Source organism: Saccopteryx leptura, chromosome 6 (genome assembly GCF_036850995.1).
Source record: "Saccopteryx leptura isolate mSacLep1 chromosome 6, mSacLep1_pri_phased_curated, whole genome shotgun sequence".
Classification (NCBI taxonomy): Eukaryota; Metazoa; Chordata; class Mammalia; order Chiroptera; family Emballonuridae; genus Saccopteryx; species Saccopteryx leptura.
Window position 1 is genome coordinate 91,160,847 of NC_089508.1, and position 23,406 is coordinate 91,184,252.

The window sequence follows — 23,406 nt, forward strand, 5'->3', positions numbered from 1 at the left end:
TGTAATAACTTAATAGGATAAGTATTCCAGATTTGGGGAGGATTGAAGAGAGGAATATTCATAGCACTTTACCAGAATCTTTCCAACTTGATCACAGTAGATTAATGGTGTATTTTCTGAATGTGTTTAGTCACTGGCACCAGCTTGATCATTCTTTCTTTCTTTACCAAATCCCATTCAGCTATCTGCTCCCCTTGGCTGACTAAGAACCATTAAGTGAAAAATACTAGCAACATCCAGGATGATGTTCTTCAAGTGATAGACCAGGTCAATTGGATCGTGGGGTCCTCTAGGTCTTGCCAAATATTAAATTGACAAACTTGCCAGTGTGCTGATTAAGAATCACTGAGTACTATTCCATTGTATATATGTACCACATCTTTTTTATCTACTTCTCTATAGTTTAGTTCCATGTCTTGGCTGCTGTGAATAATGCTGCAATGTATGGGCAGGGGAAGTGGGAGAAATTGGAGAAAATGGTGAAACAGGGACAAATATAAGATGAAAGAAAACGATTTGACTTTGGGTGATGGTTATGAAACATAATCAACAGTTCAAATGCTATAGAAATGTTTACTTGAAACCTATGTACTCTTAATGATCAATATCACCATGTTAAAGTTAATTTTCTAAATAAAATTTAAAAATGAAAAAAAGAATCACTGAGAAATCCACCTCATCTCCAACTAGTAGCTTAGTCCCTAATCTTTCAAATTTCCCCAACATACACAACTGGAACTTGACAATCTTCCTTTTCTGCCAGAAATCCTCATTATTGGCCATTTTAAGCATGCCAAATAGATAGACTTTACCTTTAATATTTCCTTCTTACATGACCTCAATCATTCCTTAGTACTCAGTCTGTGTTGAACCAACACTTCTCAAGGAGTGAATGACTTTAACAGAGTCTATGGAAAGACCAGTTTCCTCAGTAACGCCACTCACTGAGAATGTTTCTTCTGCACTGCCTTTGGGCAAGCTATATCTGATCATGTTCCCCAGTTCCAGGCTATTGACATCACCAGAGAACTCACTGTAACAGAAAAAGATTTTCTTGTAATGATTCGTTGTTTAAATAAACCAAAAATTAATAATGTCAGAATAATGGCAGTGTGAGAAATACTTCTGATCTCTCCCCTTGAAATTTAAACAAATTAAACCCCAGCTGGGCTCACAGGTGAACCTGAAAGATCTGTACACTGAATGGGCTAAAGCAGGGGTCAAGAATGTTTCTGGCTGAGAGAGCCATGAATGCCACATATTTTAAAATGTAATTCTGTGAGAGCCATACCATATGTTTAACACTAAATACAAGTAAATGTGTGCATTTTATGTAAGACCAACACTTTTAAAGTACAATAAATCTCTGGGAAGACTGCTCACATGCATATGTAGAGCCAAACATTGTAAGTACAGCAATACTCACATGCTGTATTGTGTGGTATGTGATGGGAAGCATGTCACAAGTTTTGATAATCAGCTGGTCTGCAGGTTGAATTTTTTTCATTTCTCCCCACTTGTGTTTGCTCGCCAATTCTGCTTGCTGTTGTGCAAGTCTTTCCAAATCTTTATTCAGTGACTTGAAGTTATTCACTCACATTTTTGAGGCCTTCAGGTCAGCAACTTGTAGCTCAAAATCTCTGATGTAGACACTGGGGATGTAACTTAGGTCAGCGTTGTCCACTGCACACTCGTGTGGATGGGTGATGAGCTTAAAAAGACGAGTGTGCTCATGAAATTCTACACAGTGCACTTTGAATGACTGCAGGAGATTAGATGTGAAGCCTGCTAGCTGCTGGAGATCAAGATGTTGAGCAGGGTCACTTGCTGTGCATGCATCTTTAAACTCTTCCAGTTTTTCAAAGTGTAGTAAATGACCTGTTTCAATGTCGGCGATGAAGTGTTCCAGCTTTTTTTCAAATACAAACACTGCTTGTTGAAGGGATAAGACTGTATTTCCAACGCCTTGCATTTTTACATTGAGCTGGTTCAGATGTTCAGTCATGTCTACGAGATAGTAGAACTTCAGGAGCCACTCAGTGTTAGCTAATGCAAGATGCTCAATGTTTTTCATTTCAAGAAAAGTCCAGACTTTGCTAGACAAGCTGCGAAATAGCTGAGCACCTTCCCTCTTGAGAACCAATGCACACTGCTGTGCAGAAGCAGACAGGATAATTATTCCCAACTTCATCCAGCAGTATTTTAAACTGGCAATCATTTAAAGCTTGGGCAATAATAAAGTTGACCACCCGAATGACCAGCGACATCACCTTACCACGCTGCTCACCACACGTCTGAGCACAAAGTACCTCCTGATGTAGGATGCAGTGAAATCTTAGGATGGGTCTCTTTCATGTTCAAGAAGAAGCGCTATGAATCCTCTGTTCCTCCCCCTGCCCATGCATAAAGCACCATCAGTACACACCGAAATAAGTTTATCCATTGGTAGATCTTTTTCTTTAGCGAACTCAGTTAAATACTTGAATAAATCCTCCTCTCATGTTGTCTCTTTCATAGGTAAAACAGCAAGACTTTTCTCACGTAGTGTGTCACCGACAGCATATCTTGCAATCACACTGAACTGGGATAAATAGCTTATGACTGTTGACTCATCCAAAGCAAGAGAAAAGAATGGTGCTGCATTTATGTCCTTCACTTGTGTTGCCTCAATTTGATTTGCCATCATGATGGTACAATTGTGAACAGTTCTTACCGACAGAGGCATGTCTTTTAATTATTTGATTATCTTGTCTTTATCCGAAAAGTCATCAAAAGTTCATTGGCAACATCAAGCATAAATGTTTTGGCATACTCCCCATCTGTGAATGGTTTTCCATTTCACACAATTGCTAAAGCACCAGCAAAGATAGCCGAATTTCAGTCACCTTGTTGGGTCCAAACACAGAGTTGCTGCTGACTAGCTTGCACTCTGCACAGTAGCTCTTGACATTCTTTCTTCCTGCTGCCCCCCACTGGATATTTCGATGCAAATGTAGTATGGCGTGTGTCAAAGTACCGCTTTATATTTGACTATTTCATTGATGCAATTTTATCATTGCATATTAGACACATTGCAGAACCTGCTCTCTCCACAAAGGCGAATTTCTCTGTCCATTCCTGCTCAAAAGTACAATACTCCTCATCTTTTTTTCTTTCAGCCATCTTCTTCATCAGAAGGGTTTCTGCAATTAGCTAGCTGACTACTGATTAAAAGGAGGGAAGTTTACTTCCTGATCTCACAACAACCCATGTATGTTATGCATTATTCAATAAAAATTTGATGTTTTCCCGGATGACAGCTGTGATTGGCTCCAGCCACCCACAACCATAAACATGAGTGGTAGGAAATGAATGGATTGTAATAGATGAGAATGTTTTATATTTTTAACGTTATTTTTTTTAATTAAAGATTTGTCTGCAAGCCAGATGAAGCCATCAAAAGAGCCACATATGGCTTGAAAGCCATAGGTTCCCGATCCCTGGGCTAAAGGTAAGACAGGTTGAAAATTGGGACTGAATATAAAATGCATTTGTGGTGGGCTCTGGAGCAATGACAAACATGGAGAGATTATTTTTTTCTCTACCAGACTATAGGGAGAAGGGAAGCTCAAACTTTCTTGGTTTTGTCTGAGGGGTATGGGTAAGGAAACCTGGAATGACTTGGTCTTCTTCTGCCTGTTGGAACAGTGAGATAGAGGGGCAAAGGAACCCCTAGTTCAAATAATTTAACAACTAGTTCTTGCCATAATGATTGTTTTAAGTATAAAAAACCAATATACTAAAAGGCAGTTTATTATTTTATGTATAAACTAATTGGGATTCAAATAATTTAACTAGTTCTTGCCATAATGACTGTTTTAAGTATAAAAAACCAATATACTGAAAGGCAGTTTATTATTTTATATATTTAATATTTAAATAAGAACAATAAAAGAGGTACACAAAAGTAAATTATAAGAAAAGTTTTAAAATAAGGAAAAAGTTAAATAATATCTAACAAAAAACAATAAAACTTTTATTTAAGATGTTTTCATATTGCTTCTTGATTAGCATGCTCATTTGCAATTTTCTTTACCTATAGATAAAATGAACATTACCACAGGTGCTTAGAATGCACTGTTGCTCAGAGGAACATTAAAAAGGAGTAAGGAGAGATGACGTCAGAGTAATGGCAGGGTAGGAAGCAATACCGATAAATCTCCCCCAAAACTCAACAAGATCTTCAACCAGAAACAGAAAAATCTATACTTGGAGCCTCCAGATGCTTCGCAATACACCCGAAGGTATGGTCGAGTGAAAAATTGGCTAAATATATAACCAAACCCTGAAGGAATTAGGGAGTAAGAAATGCTCTGTCTTCCTCACTAACCTAAACAGGGCAGCTTTCTCTGGTAACTGTGAATATAGAAACTGAGGCGGGCAAAGGGGGTGAATAGATCCAGGCCGCGGCACAAACGGCCGAACCAGCCTGTGGCATGGAGATCCAAGCCGAGAAAAAACTGATCCTGTGGCAACCCGGGCAATACAAGCTAACACTTGCGCCAAACACAAACAAAGAAAGACAAGCGGGGCAGCCATTTTACCCGATCTCCTGGTCGGTGCGCAGTTAGTGGGCGAGAGATTTCTTCCTAAGCCCCGGGAGTGGGTGCCCATGTTACCCCACAGAGAGGCAGAGTCAGAGGCCTTTCTGTAGGCCGAAAGCAGAATCTCTGGGCAGCCCCAGTGCCCTGGGAAAGCCGCGCATGGGAGGGAGCGAGAACTAATTCCAACGGTGGAAATTTTCCATGCTGGTGGGGGTTTCACTCAGAGGGAAAGGCGGCCGGACTCATATCCTGGTCTGCGCGTGCACATAGTGAGTGAGAGATTCCTCCGAGTGCCTCGGCAGTGCGCGCCCATGTTATCGCATAGAGGGGCAGAGTCAGGGGCCTTTGTGTGGGCCAAAGCGGAATCTCGGGCCACCACAGCACCTTGCAAAAGCCGCGCATGGGGACGGAGCGAGAGCCAATTCCAACGCTGCAACTTTTCCATGCGGTTGGGCATTTCACTCAGAGCGTGAGACTGCTGGCCGGATATCCTGGTCTGCGCACGCAGATAGTGAGTGAGAGTTTCCTCCAAGCGCCCCGGAAGTGGGCGCCCGCCTGTGTTACCGGACAGAGTGGCAGAGCCAGAGGTCTTTGAGTGGGCGGAAAGCCCGCCTGATTATGCTAGCAGCTCTGACTGACTGAGCCTTACCCAGAGCCCTGTGCTGAGTGGAAATAGAGTGGGGAGTTGCCAGCTCTTTGAGCCTCTTACTATCCAGGCAGAGGCAGCAGCAACCCCATAGCTGGATTATCAGGCTACTAATTGAGGAAGGAAAGACTAGGAGAAAGGCTCCAAGAACACGGACTCTCTCACTGTCGGAGCCTATAAATGCTAATGAGCCTCGACTGCCAACGAGACTAAAGCACAATACATGACATCGCCATAGAGACTTATCAACTGCAAACCTCTACCTGAGCATGCCAATGGGGCAGAACCCGGGGTACAGAGTCACCAACCAGGAAGAGGGAGAGAAAAGAAAAAGCAAGAAGATAACCTCTCAAAATCAAGAATAATCTGCAGACTTTATAACCTATCCCATTTTATTATATTTGTTCGTTTGTTTCTCTTATCTTCATTCTTTTTTTTTTTTCTTTATCTTCTTTCTTGATACTTTTTTTCCTCCTCCAATTTGGCTGATTAACTCTCTGCCGGTCTTACTCTCTCCCCTCCTTGAACTACACTACCCATAAGTGTTACATCTCCCATTATCTTTTCTCTCCTCTTCCTTTCTCTCTATGAGGGTTGCACTCCAAAACCCTTAACTCTCTCTCTCTCTCTCTCTCTCTCTCTCTCTCCTTTCTTTTTTCTTCTTTTAGTGGTTCCCTCTTTTTTCTCTCTCTCTCTTTCTTTTCTCCCTCTATATTAGTTTCTTCCTTTCTCCTTTACATCTCCTCTCATTCGAACCTCAATAACAAACAAATTATCTTATCTGGGACTCAAACATATGTTTGTGGCATTTTGGGGGATTTTTACTTCACCTTTTTAACTCACTAGCAGTGCTCCCATCCCTGGTTCTCCATTTTATCTAGTTCTTGTTCCACTAAATACAATAGTAATTTTTTAATTTGTCCCCCCATTTTTCTGTTTTCCTCTTATTCCTCTCATCATAACTCTTAGACAACCAACACCTAAAAGCAAATCATTTTATTTTTGACCCAAATTTTTTCCTTATTTGCTTTTTGTGGGTCCATACCCCCTTTTTATTTCTTTTTTTTTTATTTTTATTTTTTATCCTTTTTTTTTTTTGTCCCTTTATTACTTTTCCTCAATTCAGGCTCTCCATCACAGGCATTGTTTGTTATAATTCACAGTTCACCACAAGATTTTCTCAAGAAAGAGGGGAGAGGAGAGGAGAGGAAAAAAGGAGGGGGGGAATAATTTCCTTTTTTTAAAATTTTTATTTTATTTTATTTTTCTTTATTTCATTATTCATTTTTTTTAAAAAAAAACAACTCTTTTCAATTTTTTATTTTTTTATTTTTTTTAACTTTTTATTCTTTATTAAATCTCATTAATACTATCAACAAAACCACCCTCAGATGCCATTAAGGAAGGGAAAATCGAATATCATGGAAACAAAAGAAAGAGAGGTAACACAGCTAGATGAGGAAAAATCTATGGAGAAAAAATTTAATATATTGGAAACCTTGGAGCTAAATGACAGAGAATTCAAGATAGAAATCCTAAAAATCCTCCGAGATATACAAGAAAACACAGAAAGGCAGTTTAGGGAGCTCAGAAAACAACTCAATGAACACAAAGAATATATGTCCAAGGAAATTGAAACTATAAAAACAAATCAAACAGAGATGAAAAACTCAATTCACGAGCTGAAAAATGAAGTAACAAGCTTAGCTAATAGAACAGGTCAGATAGACAAGAGGATTAGTGAAATAGAAGACAAGCAACTTGAGGCACAACAGAGAGAAGAAGAAAGAGACTCAAAAATTAAAAAAAATGAGATAGCCCTACAAGAATTATCTGACTCCATTAAAAAGAATATCATAAGAATAATAGGTATATCAGAGGGAGAAGAGAGAGAAAATGGAATGGAGAACATACTCAAACAAATAATAGATGAGAACTTCCCAAGCCTGTGGAAAGAACTAAAGCCTCAAGTTCAAGAAGCAAACAGAACTCCGAGTTTTCTTAACCCCAACAAACCTACTCCAAGGCATATCATAATGAAATTGACACAAACCAACAGCAAAGAAAAAATTCTCAAGGCAGCCAGGGAAAAGAAGAATACAACATATAAAGGAAGGCCCATTAGGTTATCATCAGATTTCTCAGCAGAAACTCTACAAGCTAGAAGAGAGTGGACCCCAATATTTAAAGTCCTGAAAGAGAGGAACTTTCAGCCACGAATACTATACCCATCAAAGCTATCCTTCAAATATGAAGGAGAAATAAAAACATTCACAGATACAGAAAAGATGAGGGAATTTATCATCAGAAAACACCCACTCCAGGAATTCCTAAAGGGGGTTCTCCAATCAGATACAAAGAACAAAAAAAACCAAAGCCACAAGTAAAAGCTCCAAGAAGAACACAATAAAACCAAATTTAAACTGTGACAACAACAAAAAGAAAGAGGGGGAGAAGATGGAGATTAACAGTAGCAAAGGACGATGGAGTACAAAAATACTCACAAAATAGTTCGCCACAATGAACAGGGTAGGGACCCTTTTCATTACTCAAAGGTAACCACCATTGAAAAAACCACCACAGAAGCACATGAGATAAAAAAGATAGCAACAGAAGAAAGATGTACGGAATACAACCAAATAAAAACAAAAGATAGAAAAACAAAAGAGAAGGATCAAACAAGACACAAAACTAACAGAAAGCAAGATATAAAATGGCAATAGGGAACTCACAAGTATCAATAATTACACTAAATGTAAACGGATTAAACTCACCAATAAAAAGGCACAGAGTAGCAGAATGGATTAAAAAAGAAAATCCAACTGTATGCTGCCTACAGGAAACTCATCTAAGTAACAAGGATAAAAACAAATTCAAAGTGAAAGGCTGGAAAACAATACTCCAAGCAAATAACATCCAAAAAAAAGCAGGTGTAGCAATTCTCATATCGGATAATGCTGACTACAAGACAGGAAAAGTACTCAGAGACAAAAATAGCCATTTCATAATGGCTAAGGGGACACTGAATCAAGAAGACATAACAATTCTTAATATATATGCACCAAACAAAGGAGCACCAAAATTTATAAGACAGCTACTTATTGATCTTAAAACAAAAACTGACAAAAATATAATCATACTTGGAGACCTCAATACACCACTGACGGCTCTAGATCGGTCATCCAAACAGAGAATCAACAAAGACATAGTGGCCTTAAACAAAACACTAGAGCACCTGGATATGATAGACATCTACAGGACATTTCATCCAAAAGTGACTGAGTATACATTTTTCTCCAGTGTACATGGATCATTCTCAAGAATTGACCATATGTTGGGCCACAAAAACAACATCAGCAAATTCAGAAAAATTGAAGTTGTACCAAGCATATTTTCTGATCATAAAGCCTTGAAACTAGAATTCAACTGCAAAAAAGAGGAAAAAAATCCCACAAAAATGTGGAAACTAAACAACATACATTTAAAAAATGAATGGGTCAAAGAAGAAATAAGTGCAGAGATCAAAAGATATATACAGACTAATGAAAATGACAATACGACATATCAGAATCTATTGGATGCAGCAAAAGCAGTGATAAGAGGGAAGTTCATATCACTTCAGGCATATATGAACAAACAAGACAGAGCCCAAGTGAACCACTTAACTTTCCACCTTAAGGAACTAGAAAAAGAAGAACAAAGACAACCCAAAACCAGCCGAAGAAAGGAGATAATAAAATTCAGAGCAGAAATAAATGAATTAGAGAACAGAAAAACTATAGAAAAAATTAATAGAACAAGGAGCTGGTTCTTTGAAAAGATCAACAAAATTGACAAACCCTTGACAAGACTTACCAAGGAAAAAAGAGAAAGAACTCATATAAACAAAATCCAAAATGAAAGAGGAGAAATCACCATGGACACCGTAGATATAAAGAATTATTGTAGAATACTATGAAAAACTTTATGCCACTAAATTCAACAACCTAGAAGAAATGGATAAATTCCTAGAACAATACAACCTTCCTAGACTGAGTCAAGAAGAAGCAGAAAGCCTAAACAGACCTATCAGTAGAGAAGAAATAGAAAAAACCATTAAAAACCTCCCCAAAAATAAAAGTCCAGGCCCTGACGGCTATACCAGCGAATTTTATCAAACATTCAAAGAAGACTTAGTTCCTATTCTACTGAAAGTCTTCCAAAAAATTGAAGAAGAAGCAATACTTCCTAACAGATTTTATGAGGCCAACATAACCCTCATACCAAAACCAGGCAAGGATGGCACAAAAAAAGAAAACTACAGACCAATATCTCTAATGAATACAGATGCTAATATACTAAACAAAATACTAGCAAATCAAATACAACTATATTAAAAAAATAATACATCATGATCAAGTGGGATTCATCCCAGAATCTCAAGGATGGTTCAACATACGTAAAACGGTTAACGTAATACACCATATCAACAAAACAAAGAACAAAAACCACATGATCTTATCAATAGACACAGAAAAGGCTTTTGATAAAATACAATACAACTTTATGGTTAAGACTCTCAACAAAATGGGTATAGAAGGAAAATATCTCAACATGATAAAGGCCATATATGATAAACCATCAGCTAACATCATATTAAATGGCACTAAACTGAAGGCTTTCCCCCTTAAATCAGGAACAAGACAGGGTTGTCCACTCTCTCCACTCTTATTTAATGTGGTACTAGAGGTTCTAGCCAGAGCAATCAGACAAGACAAAGAAATAAAAGGCATCCATATCGGAAAAGAAGAAGTAAAGGTATCACTTTTTGCAGATGATAGGATCCTATACATCAAAAACCCCAAAGAATCCACAAAAAGACTACTAGAAACAATAAGCCAATACAGTAAGGTCACAGGATACAAAATTAACATACAGAAGTCAATAGCCTTTCTATATGCCAACAATGAAACAATTGAGAACGAACTCAAAAGAATAATCCCCTTCACGATTGCAACCAAAAAAATAAAATACTTATGAATAAACATAACAAAGAATGTAAAGGACTTATATAATGAAAACTATAAACCATTGTTAAGGGAAATCGAAAAAGATATAATGAGATGGAAGAATATACCTTGTTCTTGGCTAGGAAGAATAAATATAATCAAGATGGCTATATTACCCAAAGCAATATACAAATTTAATGCAATTCCTATCAAACTTCCAATGATGTTTTTTAAAGAAATAGAGCAAAAAATCATCAGATTTATATGGAACTATAAAAATCCCCGAATAGCCAAAACAATCCTAAAGAAAAAGAATGAAGCTGGGGGCATTACAATACCTGACTTCAAACTGTATTATACAGCCACGACAATCAAAACAGCATGGTATTGGCAGAAAAATAGACACTCAGACCAATGGAACAGAATAGAAAGTCCAGAAATAAAACCACATATATATAGTCAAATAATTTTTGATAAAGGGGCCAACAACACACAATGGAGAAAAGAAAGCCTCTTCAATAAATGGTGCTGGGAAAACTGGAAAGCCACATGCAAAAGAATGAAACTGGACTACAGTCTCTCCCCCTGTACAAAAATTAACTCAAAATGGATCAAAGATCTAAACATAAGACCTGAAACAATTAAGTACATAGAAGAAGACATAGGTACTCAACTCATGGACCTGGGTTTTAAAGAGCATTTTATGAATTTGACTCCACAGGCAAGAGAAGTGAAGGGAAAAATTAATGAATGGGACTACATCAGACTAAGAAGTTTTTGCTCAGCAAGAGAAACTGATAACAGAATAAACAGAAAGCCAACTAAATGGGAAATGATATTTTCAAACAACAGCTCAGATAAGGGCCTAATATCCAAAATATACAAAGAACTCATAAAACTCAACAACAAACAAACAACCAATCCAATAAAAAAATGGGAAGAGGATATGAACAGACACTTCTCCCAGGAAGAAATACAAATGGCCAACAGATATATGAAAAGATGCTCATCTTCTTTAGCTATTAGAGAAATGCAAATCAAAACGGCAATGAGATACCACCTCACACCTGTTCGATTAGCTGTTATTAGCAAGACAGGTAATAGCAAATGTTGTAGAGGCTGTGGAGAAAAAGGAACCCTCATACACTGTTGGTGGGAATGTAAAGTAGTACAACCATTATGGAAGAAAGTATGGTGGTTCCTCAAAAAACTGAAAATAGAACTACCTTATGACCCAGCAATCCCTCTACTGGGTATATACCCCCAAAACTCAGAAACATTGATACGTAAAGACACATGCAGCCCCATGTTTATTGCAGCATTGTTCACAGTGGCCAGGACATGGAAACAACCAAAAAGCCCGAAAATAGATGACTGGATAAAGAAGATGTGGCACATATACACTATGGAATACTACTCAGCCATAAGAAATGATGACATCGGAACATTTACAGCAAAATGGTGGGATCTTGATAACATGATACGAAGCGAAATAAGTAAATGAGAAAAAACCAGGAACTGCATTATTCCATACGTAGTTGGGACTTAAAAGTGAAACTAAGAGACATTGATAAGAGTGTGGTGGTTATGGGGGGGGGGAGGAGGGAATGGGAGAGGGAAAGGGGGAGGGGGAGGGGCACAAAGAAAACAAGATAGAAGGTGACAGAGGACAATCTGACTTTGGGTGATGAGTATGCAACATAATTGAAAGACAAGAAAACCTGGACTTGTTATCTTTGAATATATGTATCCTGATTTATTGATGTCACCCCATTAAAAAAATAAAATTATTAAAAAAAACAAAAACAAGTAATAAACAAGTAAACTAAAAAAAAAAAAAAAAAAAGGAGTAAGAAATTGCCTGACCAGGAGGTGGCACAGTGGATAGAGCATCGAATTGGGATGCAGAGGACCCAGGTTTGAGACCCTGAGGTCGCCAATTGAGCGCGGGCTCATCTGGTTTGAGCAAAAGCCCACCAGTTTGAACCCAAGGTCACTGTCTCTAACAAGGGGTTACTTGGTCTGCTGAAGGCCCATGGTCAAAGCACATATGAGAAAGCAATCAATGAACAACTATTGTGTTGCAACGCTAAATGAAAAACTAATGATTGATGCTTCTCATCTCTCTCCGTTCCTGTCCTTCTGTCCCATTCTATCGCTCTCTCTGACTCACTGTCATTGTAAAAAATAAATAAATAAATAAAGTTTAAAAAAAAGAGTAAGAAATGTAAAGTTGTGATTTTCATGTTGGGCAGCTGCCTAGGCACCCACCTTAGAGATAATCCTGATTAGAAGCCCCATTGTAACAATGAGTTTACCAACTCAACACAAAATTAGGTATTGGTTCTGCTGAACCATTGCAAACTGTCTGAATCTTACCACTGCAAAGGAAAAGAAACTAAATCAAAGCAGCAGCAAAGCGTGGGGTCACAGCCAGTGTTCCTATGCTCAGCTTGCAGCCTGCACTCAGCAGAAACAGAGAAAATTGAAGTGTAACCACCCAGCCTCCTAGGTTCTGCCTCCCTCATCTTCCAGGTATGGAGAGTGGCAGAGAAAAACCCCTCAGCTTACTCTCCAGAACCACTCTCTCCTGAAGAACAGAGCTGCTTCATGTTGGGTCCCCTGGTCTGTTGAGACATGGGGAGGAGCTCCTGGAGGCCTGAGATCACTATTTCCAGAGCTGTAAGGCTGGAAAGCTGAAGCCATGAAGCCCTCACAACTCGTCCCAACCACTAATGTGACAGTGGCCTGCCTACATCATTGTGACAGCAACATCTCTATGGAGAATAGCCCAGGAGTTTCACAGAGCTGAAACTGATAATGCAGTGACACTTACTAGAAGAATACAGTAACCTCTCAAAATTGAAATTTACTTTTTATTTTTTAATAATTTCTTCCTTTTTTTTCTTCTTATTCTTTTTTTTTTATTTTTGTATTTTTCTGAGGTAAGAAATGTGGACACAGAGAGACAGACTCCCACATGCACCTGAACAAGATCCACCTGGCATGCCCACCAGGAGGCAATGCTCTGCCCATCTGGGGCGCTGCTCCATTGCAACCAGAGCCATTCTGGTACCTGAGGCGGAGGCCATGGAGCCATCCTTAGTGCCTGGATTAACTTTGCTCCAATGGAGCCTTGGCTGTGGGAGGGGAAGAGAGAGATTAAGAGAAAGGAGATGGGGAAGGGTGGAGAAGCAGATGAGTGCTTCTCCTGTGTGTCCTGACCAGGAATCAAACCCAGGACTTCTACATGCTGAGCTGACAGTCTACCACTGAGCTAACTGACCAGGGCTTTTTCTTATTCTTATTGTTCTTTATTTATCTTTTGAATTTTATGTTCTTTATTTTTTATATTTTTATTCTTATATTTATCTGGATGGTTTGTTTGTCTTTAATTATTTTTTGGTTTTCAATCTTTGTTTTCTGTGGTTTTATATTCTTAATTGTCATTATTTAAAAAATTTTATAGTTTTATTGTATTTTTTAATTTTTTTTTATATTTTGTTTTTTTTTAAAGTGTTAAACAACACCACTCTTAAGTGTCACCAAGAAAGAAGAAATAGAATACCATGGCTACAGAAGATACAGATGTAGTTCAGAAAGAAAATAAAAAATCACTATAAAAATATCAATTACATTGAAATATTGGAGTTAAGTGATAGAGAAGTCAAAATTGAAGTTTTAGAAATACTCAATGAGATGAGAGAAAACACTAATAGGCAACTTAATGAGATCACCAAGGAGACTGAAGCTTTAAAAACTGAGATGAAGGCCTTGGCCGGTTGGCTCAGCGGTAGAGTGTCGGCCTGGCGTGCGGGGGACCCGGGTTCGATTCCCGGCCAGGGCACATAGGAGAAGCGCCCATTTGCTTCTCCACCCCCACCCCCTCCTTCTTCTCTGTCTCTCTCTTCCCCTCCCACAGCCAAGGCTCCATTGGAGCAAAGATGGCCCGGGCGCTGGGGATGGCTCCTTGGCCTCTGCCCCAGGCACTGGAGTGGCTCTGGTTGTGGCAGAGCGATGCCCTGGAGGGGCAGAGCATCGCCCCCTAATGGGCAGAGTGTCGCCCCTGGTGGGCGTGCCGGGTGGATCCCAGTTGGGCGCATGCGGTAGTCTGTCTGACTGTCTCTCCCCATTTCCAGCTTCAGAAAAATACAAAAAAAAAAACAAAAACAGAGATGAAGAACTCAATATATGAATTGAAAACTGAGGTAGCAAGTTTAGCTAATAAAACAGGACAGATAGATAAAAGAATCAGGAACATTAAAGATAGGCAACTAGAGATGTTACAGAAAGATGAGAAGGGAGACTCATGAATTAAAAAAAAAACTGAGAGAGCTCTACAAGAATTGTCTGACTCCATCAGAAAGAGCAATGTAAGAACAATGGGTATATCAGAAAAAGAAGAGAGGGGGAAGGAAATTAAGAGCTTATCCAAGCAAATAATTGATGTAAATTTCCCATGCAAATGGGAAGAGTTAGATCCTCAAATTCAAGAAGCAAACAGAATGTTTAATTTCTTCAACCCAAGGCACATTGTAATACAACTGTCAAAAATCAATAAGAAAGAAAGAACCTCAAGGCAGTAAGGTAAAGAAGACAAAAACATATAAAGGAAAGCCCATTTAGTTACCACCAGATTTCTCAGCAGAAACTCTACAAGCCAGAAGACAGTGGACCCAAACATTCAAAGTACTGAAGGAGAAGAATTACCATCCAAGAATACTATATCCATCAAAGTTATCCTTCAAATATGAATAAGAAATAAAAACTTTTGTAGACATACAGAAACCAATGGGATTGATCACCAGATAACCCCCACTGTAGGAAATACTCAAGATTATTTGACCAGTCACAAAAAACAAAACAAATCAAAACTTCTAGTAAAAGCTCCAAAAGTTCATAATAAAAACAAAGATAATCTGTGACAACAATAACATAAAAAGAGAGAGGATAAATATCTGCAGTAACAAAGGAGGATGGAATGCAGAAGCACTCATAAGACAAAGGACTCATACATATAACAATTTTTTTCTTAATAACCTAATGGTAACCACATACAAAAATGGCCACTACTGAAACACACAGCTTATAAAAAAATAAAAAAAAGTATAAAATACCACCAAACAAAAACAACTGACAGAAACACAAAAAGAAGAACCAAACAAGACACAGAGCTACAAGAAAAGAACATATGCCCTGGCTGGTTGGCTCAGTGGTAGAGCATCGGCCTGGCATGCAGGGGTCCCGGGTTCGATTCCCAGCCAGGGCACACAGGAGAAGCGCCCATCTGCTTCTCCACCCCTCCCCCTCTCCTTCCTCTCTGTCTCTCTCTTCCCCTCCTGCAGTGAGGCTCCATTGGAGCAAAGATGGCCGGGCGTTGGGGATGGCTCCTTGGCTTCTGCCCCAGGTGCTAGAGTGGCTCTGGTCGCGACAGAGCAATGCCCCAGAGGGGCAGAGCATCGCCCCCTGGTGGGAAAAGCATCGCCCCCTGGTGGCCGTGCCAGGCGGATCCCGGTCAGGCGCATGCGGGAGTCTGTCTGTCTCTCCCCATTTCCAGCTTCAGAAAAATACAAAAGAAGAAAAAAGAAAAAAGAAAAGAACATATAAAATGGCTATTGAAAATCCTCAAGTGTCAATAATTGCCCTAAATATAAATGGACTGAACTCACAAATGAAGAGTACATAGGAGCAGATTGGACAAAACAACAAAACACAACCACATGCTACCTTCAAGAGCAATAGGTGCACAACATAATCAATAGTTCAAATGCTATAGAAATGTTTACCTGAAACCTATGTGTTCTTATTGATCAATGTCACCATGTTAATGTTAATTTTCTAAATAAAATTTAAAAATTAATAAAAAAAAGACACATCTAAGCTATAAGGACAAAAGTAGAACAAAAGTGAAAGATTGTAAAATGATTCTCCAAATAAATATCCAAAGAAAAGCAGGTGTAACCATACTCATATCTAACAATGCTGACTTCCAAACAACAAAGGTAACCAGAGACAAAGATAAACATTTTATAATGACAAAAAGGACAGTGTATCAAAAAGATATAACATTTATTTTTTATTTTAGTGAAAGAGACAGAAACAGAGAGATAAAAAGGGAAAGGAAAGTAGGGACAAACAGGAAGGGAGAGAGATGAGAAGTATCAAATTTTTTTGTGGCATTTTTGTTTTTCATTGACTCCTTTCTTGACATAATACATCTTAATATATGTGTACCAAACCAGGAAGACCCAAAATAAATAAAAGAGTTACTAACTGATCTAAAAATAGAAGCAGATAAAAACACAGTCATATTTGGAGATTTCAACACACCGTTGATGGCTTTAGACAGATCATCCAAATAGAAAATCAATAAAGAAATATTCCCCTTAAATGACACTCTGGACTAAATAAACATAACAGACATTTATAAATCATTTCATCTCAAAACACTGGATTACACATTCTTCTCCAGTGGGTATGGAATATTATCAAGAATAGACCATATGTTGGGCCACAAAACTAACATCAACAAATTCATAAAGGTTAAAATTATACCAAGCAAACTTTCTGATTATAATGCATTGAAATTATAATTCAACTGCAAAAAGGAAGTAAAGAAACCCCCAAAATTTGGAAATTACACAGCATACTTCTCAAAAAATGACTGGGTCAAAGAAGAGGTAAAATCAGAGATCAAAAGATATATATAGGCAAACAAAATGACAACATGATATATCAAAATTTCGGAATGCAGCAAAAGCAGTAATAAGAGGAAAGTTTATATCATTTAAAGGCTTATATCAAAAAACAAGAGTGATCCCAAGTAAACATCCTAATTTTACATCTTAAGGAACTAGAAAAAGAACAAAGACAACCAAAATCAGCAGAAGAAAGAAAAGAGTAAAAATTAGAGCAGAACTGAATTAGAGTACAAAAATACTTTAGTAAAAAATAATACAACAAAGAGCTGGTTCTTTAAAAAATGTGAATAAAATTGACAAACCCCTGGCTAGACTCACTAAGAAAAAAAGAGAAAGGAGCCATATAAACAAAATATAAAATGAAAGAAGAGAAATTACCACAGATATTATAGATATACAAAGGATAATTATAGAATATTATGAAAGGTTATATATGCCACCAAATTCAGCAACCTAGAAGAAATAGATAAATTCCTAAAACTATAGAATCTTCCTAGTCTGACTCACAAAAGAAGTAGAAAACCTAAATAGACACATAAGCAGGAAGAAAATAGAAACAATTATCAAAAACCTACCTTAAAATAAAAGTACAGGACCAGACAGCTACACTAATGAATTCTACCAAACATTCAAAGAAGATTTGGTACCTATTCTTTCCAAAGTCTTTCAAATAATAATAATAAAAAAACAATACTCCATAACACATTTTATGAGATCAACATAACTCTGATACCAAAACCCAAGGACAACACAAAAGAAGAAAACACAGAAAAAGAAAACTATTGATATATACCATTTATTATAGACCATTTATCTTTAATAAATACAGATGCAAAAATCCTAAACAAAATACTAGCAAATCGAGCCTAACCTGTGGTGGTGCAGTGGATAAAGCGTAGACCTGGAATGCTGAAGTAGCTGGTTTGAAACATGGGCTTGCCTGGTCAAGACACAAATGGGAACTAGTGCTTTTTGCTACAACCCTCTGTCTCTCTCTCTCCTCTCTCTCTAAAATTGAACAAATAAAATAAAATAAAAATCCACACAAAATACTAGCAAACTGAATATTAACAACACACTAAAAAATAATACATCATGATCAAATAGAATTTATTACAGGGAACAGGGATGGTTCAACATACATGACCCAATAAATGTAATGCATCACATCAACAAAACAAAGTCAGAAATCATATGCTTTTATCTGTAGATGCAGAAAAGACATTTGAAAAGATACAACATTACTTTATGTTTAAAACACACAATAAAATCAAAATACAAGGAAAGTACCTTAACATAATAAAGGTCATATATGAAAAAGCATCAGCTAATATCATAGTAAATAGTAAAAAAAATGAAGGCATTTATCTATAATAAAATAAAAAAACAAGACAAGGCTGCCCACTCTCTCTACTCTTATTTAACATAGTTCTGAAAGTTCAAGCCAGATCAATCAGGCAAGAGAAAGAAATAAAAGGCATTCACATCAGAAAAGAAGTAAAGGTATCACTTTTTGCAGATGACACCATCCTGTGTATAGCATACATCAAAGACTCCACTGAAAAACTATTAGAAACTATAAACCAATACAGAAAAGTCACAGAATACAAAATCAATACACAAGTTTATTGCTTTCCTATATGCCAACAATAAAACTTCAGAAAATAAACTCAAAACAATTCTTTTTACAATTGCAACAAAATAATAAAATACCTAAGAATAAACTTAACAAAGGATGTGAAGGACCTATATAGTGAAAAATACAAAACATTAGTGAAAGAAATTTAAAAAGACAAAATGAAATAGAAAAATATTACATGTTCATGGATTGGGAGAATCAGCATAGTTAAAATGGCCATATTACCCAAAAGAATACACAAATTTAACACAATGTCCATCAATATCCCAATGTCATTTTTTAAAGAACTAGAACAAAAAATCACCAGGTTTATATGGAACCATAAAAAAACTCTGAATAGCCAAAGCAATCTTGAGGAAAAAGAATGAAGCTAGAAATATCACAGTACATGACTATAAATTATACTATAGAGCCATAAGAATCAAAACAGCATGGTATTGGCAGAAAAACAAACATACAGATGAATGGAATAGAACCAAGAGCTCATAAATAAAACCACATATATATGGACAAATAATCTTCGACAAAGGAGCCAAAAACACACAATGGAGAAAAGAAAATCTCTTCAATAAAAAGTGCTGGAAAAATTGGAAAGCCATATGCAAAAGAATGAAACATAACTACAGTTTGTCCCCTTGCACAAAAATTAATTCAAAATGGATCAAAGGACTGAATATAAGATCTGAAACAATAAATTACAAAGAAAGAAGCGTATGTACTAAACTCATGGACCTTGGCAGTAGAGAACAATTTATGAATTTGACACCAAAGGCTAGAGAGTAAAGGCAAAAATAAATAAATGGGATTAATCAAACTAAAAAGCTTCTGCACAGCAAAAGAGACTGACAACAAAACAAATAGGCAGCCAATTCATTGGGAGATGCTATCTGCAAACAACAATTCCAATAAGGGTTTAATATCTAAAATATACAAAATATTTACAAAGCTCAGCAACAAACAAGCAAACAATCCAATTGAAAAATGGGAAGAGAACCTGAACAGACACTTCTCCAAAAAAGACATACAAATGTCCAACAGATTTATGAAAAGATGCTCATCTTCACTAGCTATTTTAGAAAAGCAAGTCAAAACTACAATGAGATACCACCTTACACCTGTTGGATTGTCTATTATTAACAAGATAGGTAATAAGTGCTGCAGAGGCTGTGAAGAAAAAGGAATAACTCATGTACTACTCATGAAAATGTAAACTGGTACAACCATTATGGAAGAAAGTATGATAGTTTCTCAGAATATTAAGAATAGAACTACCATATGACCTAGGAATCCCTCTACTGGGTATCTACCCCTAAAACTCAAAACATTGGTAAGAAAAGATACATACACCCTCATGTTTAATGTAGCATTATTCACAGTAGACAAGACATGGAAATAACCAAAATGTCCCTTGATCAAGGATTGAATAAAAAAGAGTGGTCCATATACCGTATACAATAGAATACAACTCAGCCATAAGAAATAATGACATATTGCCATTTATAACAATATGAATGGACCTTGAGAACATCAAACTGAGTAAAATAAGTAAATCAGAAAAGCTAGGTACTGTATAATTTCACACAAATGTGAGATATAAAACTGAGGCTCATGGACATGGATAAAAGTGAAAGGGTTACCAGGGGGAGGGAGATGGGGGAATGGGTGGGAAAAAGTGAGTAAAGAGGGACAAATATACTGTTACAGAAAATGACTTGACTTCCGGTAATGCGTATAAAACATCACCCAACTGTACATAATCAACTATACAAATGCTATAAAAATGTTTAACTGAAACCTATGTTCTCTTATTGATCAATATCTTTCTGTTAAATTTAATTTTCTAAAAAAAATTTTAAAAAAGAAAACAAAATAAAATAAAATAAAATAAACCCAATATTATAGTTCAGAGTAGCCACATAATCTAGGAACCTCTTTGAGTTAGAATTATGACCTGAAAGTCACCTACAGATTGCACTCTGCTGTTCAGGTCTTTGTCTCTAATACTGAACTCATACTTCTCTCCTATTTGAGAAGTAGATCATCCTAAATCCTTGGCTTGAAAGACAATAGTCTATTTCATGCCACAATTCTCATAAGCAATAACACCATTCTCGGTTTTTTGTTGTTGTTTTCTTTGCCTTTATTTGAGCTCCTGGTTTTAGGATTGAAAAAATGTGACTTCTCTTTCTGCATTGCCCAGATAACTATGATTTGAATGGAAAAAATAAAATAAAACTGTACCCTTGGGAAGCTTTTCAATGCTAATAGTATAATTTCTTAGGTCAAAGATCATATCAGGAACCATAGTAAACTCAACTTTATCTGCAATATGGAGCTAATTCCCATCCAGAATTTCACTATTGTGAAAGAACATATGAGCATCATGATTCACATACTTGATGAAACCAGACTGATCTTTTATGAGAACAATTACACTCATTTCTCTGGCTTAGTAAACTGAAATGTACTTGATGGAACTTCTATGCTTGTTGTTCATTCTAACTTGTCACATAGTTCTGTTGAAATATTAAACATAACATGGTCATCTTTCAACAGGATCACTTTGGATTTTATATCTTTGTTTCCAAAAAGAAGATCTTTAAAGATCACAAAGTCAACTTTGATGTGTCCTGGCAATGGATGATTCTGTTTTTACTGAGTACTTTTTGGGTAACTTTAGTAACAGTTTTTTCAAAATGTTCAATACTGATAATTGTGAAATGAGTGCTCCTTGATCAATAGCGTGATATGTGTTGCAATTTATTTACCATTTCTGTCCCTGATTGTGAATTTCACATTATTTCCATGTTGTAAGACTCCCAAGCCACTCTTAAATTTATTTTAATGAAAGAGTATCTCTTTCATAACATCATACCTTTCAATATAGCCAATCACTTTCTTCATGCACAAATACACCCTGATTGTAGGCTTATTTCTTTTTTAATAGTATAATGTTTTGAGTATTCATAGCATCAGGATATTTGTTGTTATCAATTCCAAAGTTTATGCAGAACATTTCCTTTCACATCTTCATGAAGTCAGCTGAAACACTTCTTGTCATTCATTTATTCTCAAGGAAGATTTCTGCTTTTAACTACAGCAGTTTAACAGCAATGGGTCCTGGTCCACTGGTCAGATAGTACTTCAAATGCAGCAGCATCATCTCCCACCTTTAAGTCCTGCAGGTTTCCATTATACTGCAAACAGGGGGAAAAAAGTCCAGCTGACGTTTTGAAGACTGAATAAATCTATATAAAAGGTTATCAGTTTTTCAATAACCCCAGTTTCACACAGTGCTGCTGAAGTGCCACTGGGGTACTCATTGTGTCCATTGTTGTGGAGAAGTTTGGATCAAAGCTCATCTCGCATTGATAACCAAATATTGCACTTTCAGCAGTATTTGCTCATTCTTACACCATGAAAGTGGCTAGCATCATTTTTAAAAAGTTGTAGAGAAAATGACTTCTCAATCAAATAAAGAATGTACCTGCTGCTCACTACAGTACTGAAGAAAGCAGATTACTAGTAGTGTTAGGAAGTGTGCTTTCAAAGCTTTGAGTAAGCACAGACTTCTTTGGACTTGTTGGTTTTTTCGAAGTTTGTTCCTTGCCTGATCTAAACTTGAAGCAGCAGTTGCAGGTGGTAAAGTCTGTTCTGTTACACTTCATGCTCAACAGGTCAGTGCTCCCTCTACAGTACCACTATAAGCAGCATGGCCCGGAATGTACTGTTTATGTTGACTTTTAGATTAAACATATAAGTAAAATCTTGTGCAATTTGTTTTTCTCTGTTTGATTTATTTCACTTAGCATTATACCCTCTAGGTCTATCCATATTATTGAAATGGGCATGATTTCCTTTTTCTATGGCTGATTAATATTCCATTGTCTATATGTCCCACTTATTTATCCATTTGTCTATCAATGGACACTTCCCTATCTTCGCTATTGTAAATAATACTGCAATGAACGTAAATATACATATGTCTTTTCTAATTAGTGTGTTGGTTATCTTTGGATAATACTCAGAAGTAGAATTTCTGGGTTCTCCTCTGTCTTCTGTTATATATATCCTTTGTTTTAAAGTCTATTTAACCGATGTAAGTATTGATGCCCTTAATTTCAGTTTTATTTGTTCTTATGGTTTCAGCAATAATGTGCTATTGATTTGTGTGTGTGTGTGTGTGTGTGTGTGTGTGTGTGTGTGTGTGCAAAAGAGAAAGAGAGAGACCAAGAGAGAGAAATCTGGCACTAAATTGATTCCCAATAAATATTTGTTAAATGAACAAAGTATAACACTGATACATTTACACCCACATATTTATAGTCTGATTTCCCCACCCTAGGTTTAAGAATTTTGTAGTCTGTTGAATTTTTTCACAAATCTAACTCTATATTTATCTCATATCTTGTTGGATCCTTTTGTTCAAATGTTTTCCATAATATTGGAAGACTGTATTTAGAGTTTTATTTATTTATTTCTTCTTTTCCAAGTGCAATGAGGGGAGATAGAGAGACAGACTCCCACATGCGCCCTGACCGAAATCCACCTGGCAACCTACATCTGGGGCCAATATTCTGCCCATCTAGGACCATACTTACAACCAAGCTATTTTTAGCACTGGAGGTAAAGACTCTACAGAGCTATCTTCAGTGCTTGAACCAATCAAGCCATGACTTTGGGAGAGGAAGAGAGAAGGGGAGAGAGGAGAGGAAGAGGGGTGGAGAAGCAGATGGTTACTTCTCCTTTTGCCCTGACAGGAATGGAACCTAGGACATTCACATTCTGGGCTGATGCTTTACCACTGAACTCACAGGCCAGGACCCATTTAGAATAATTTAAGGAGCTG

At 37.0% G+C, this 23,406-nt stretch overlaps 1 pseudogene; it reads right to left on the minus strand.

The window, feature by feature from the left end:
* Positions 1-621: 621 nt before the first annotated feature.
* LOC136377127 (cold shock domain-containing protein E1 pseudogene) lies at positions 622-21,573 on the minus strand (annotated as a pseudogene).
* Between the last annotated feature and the right edge of the window lie 1,833 nt (positions 21,574-23,406).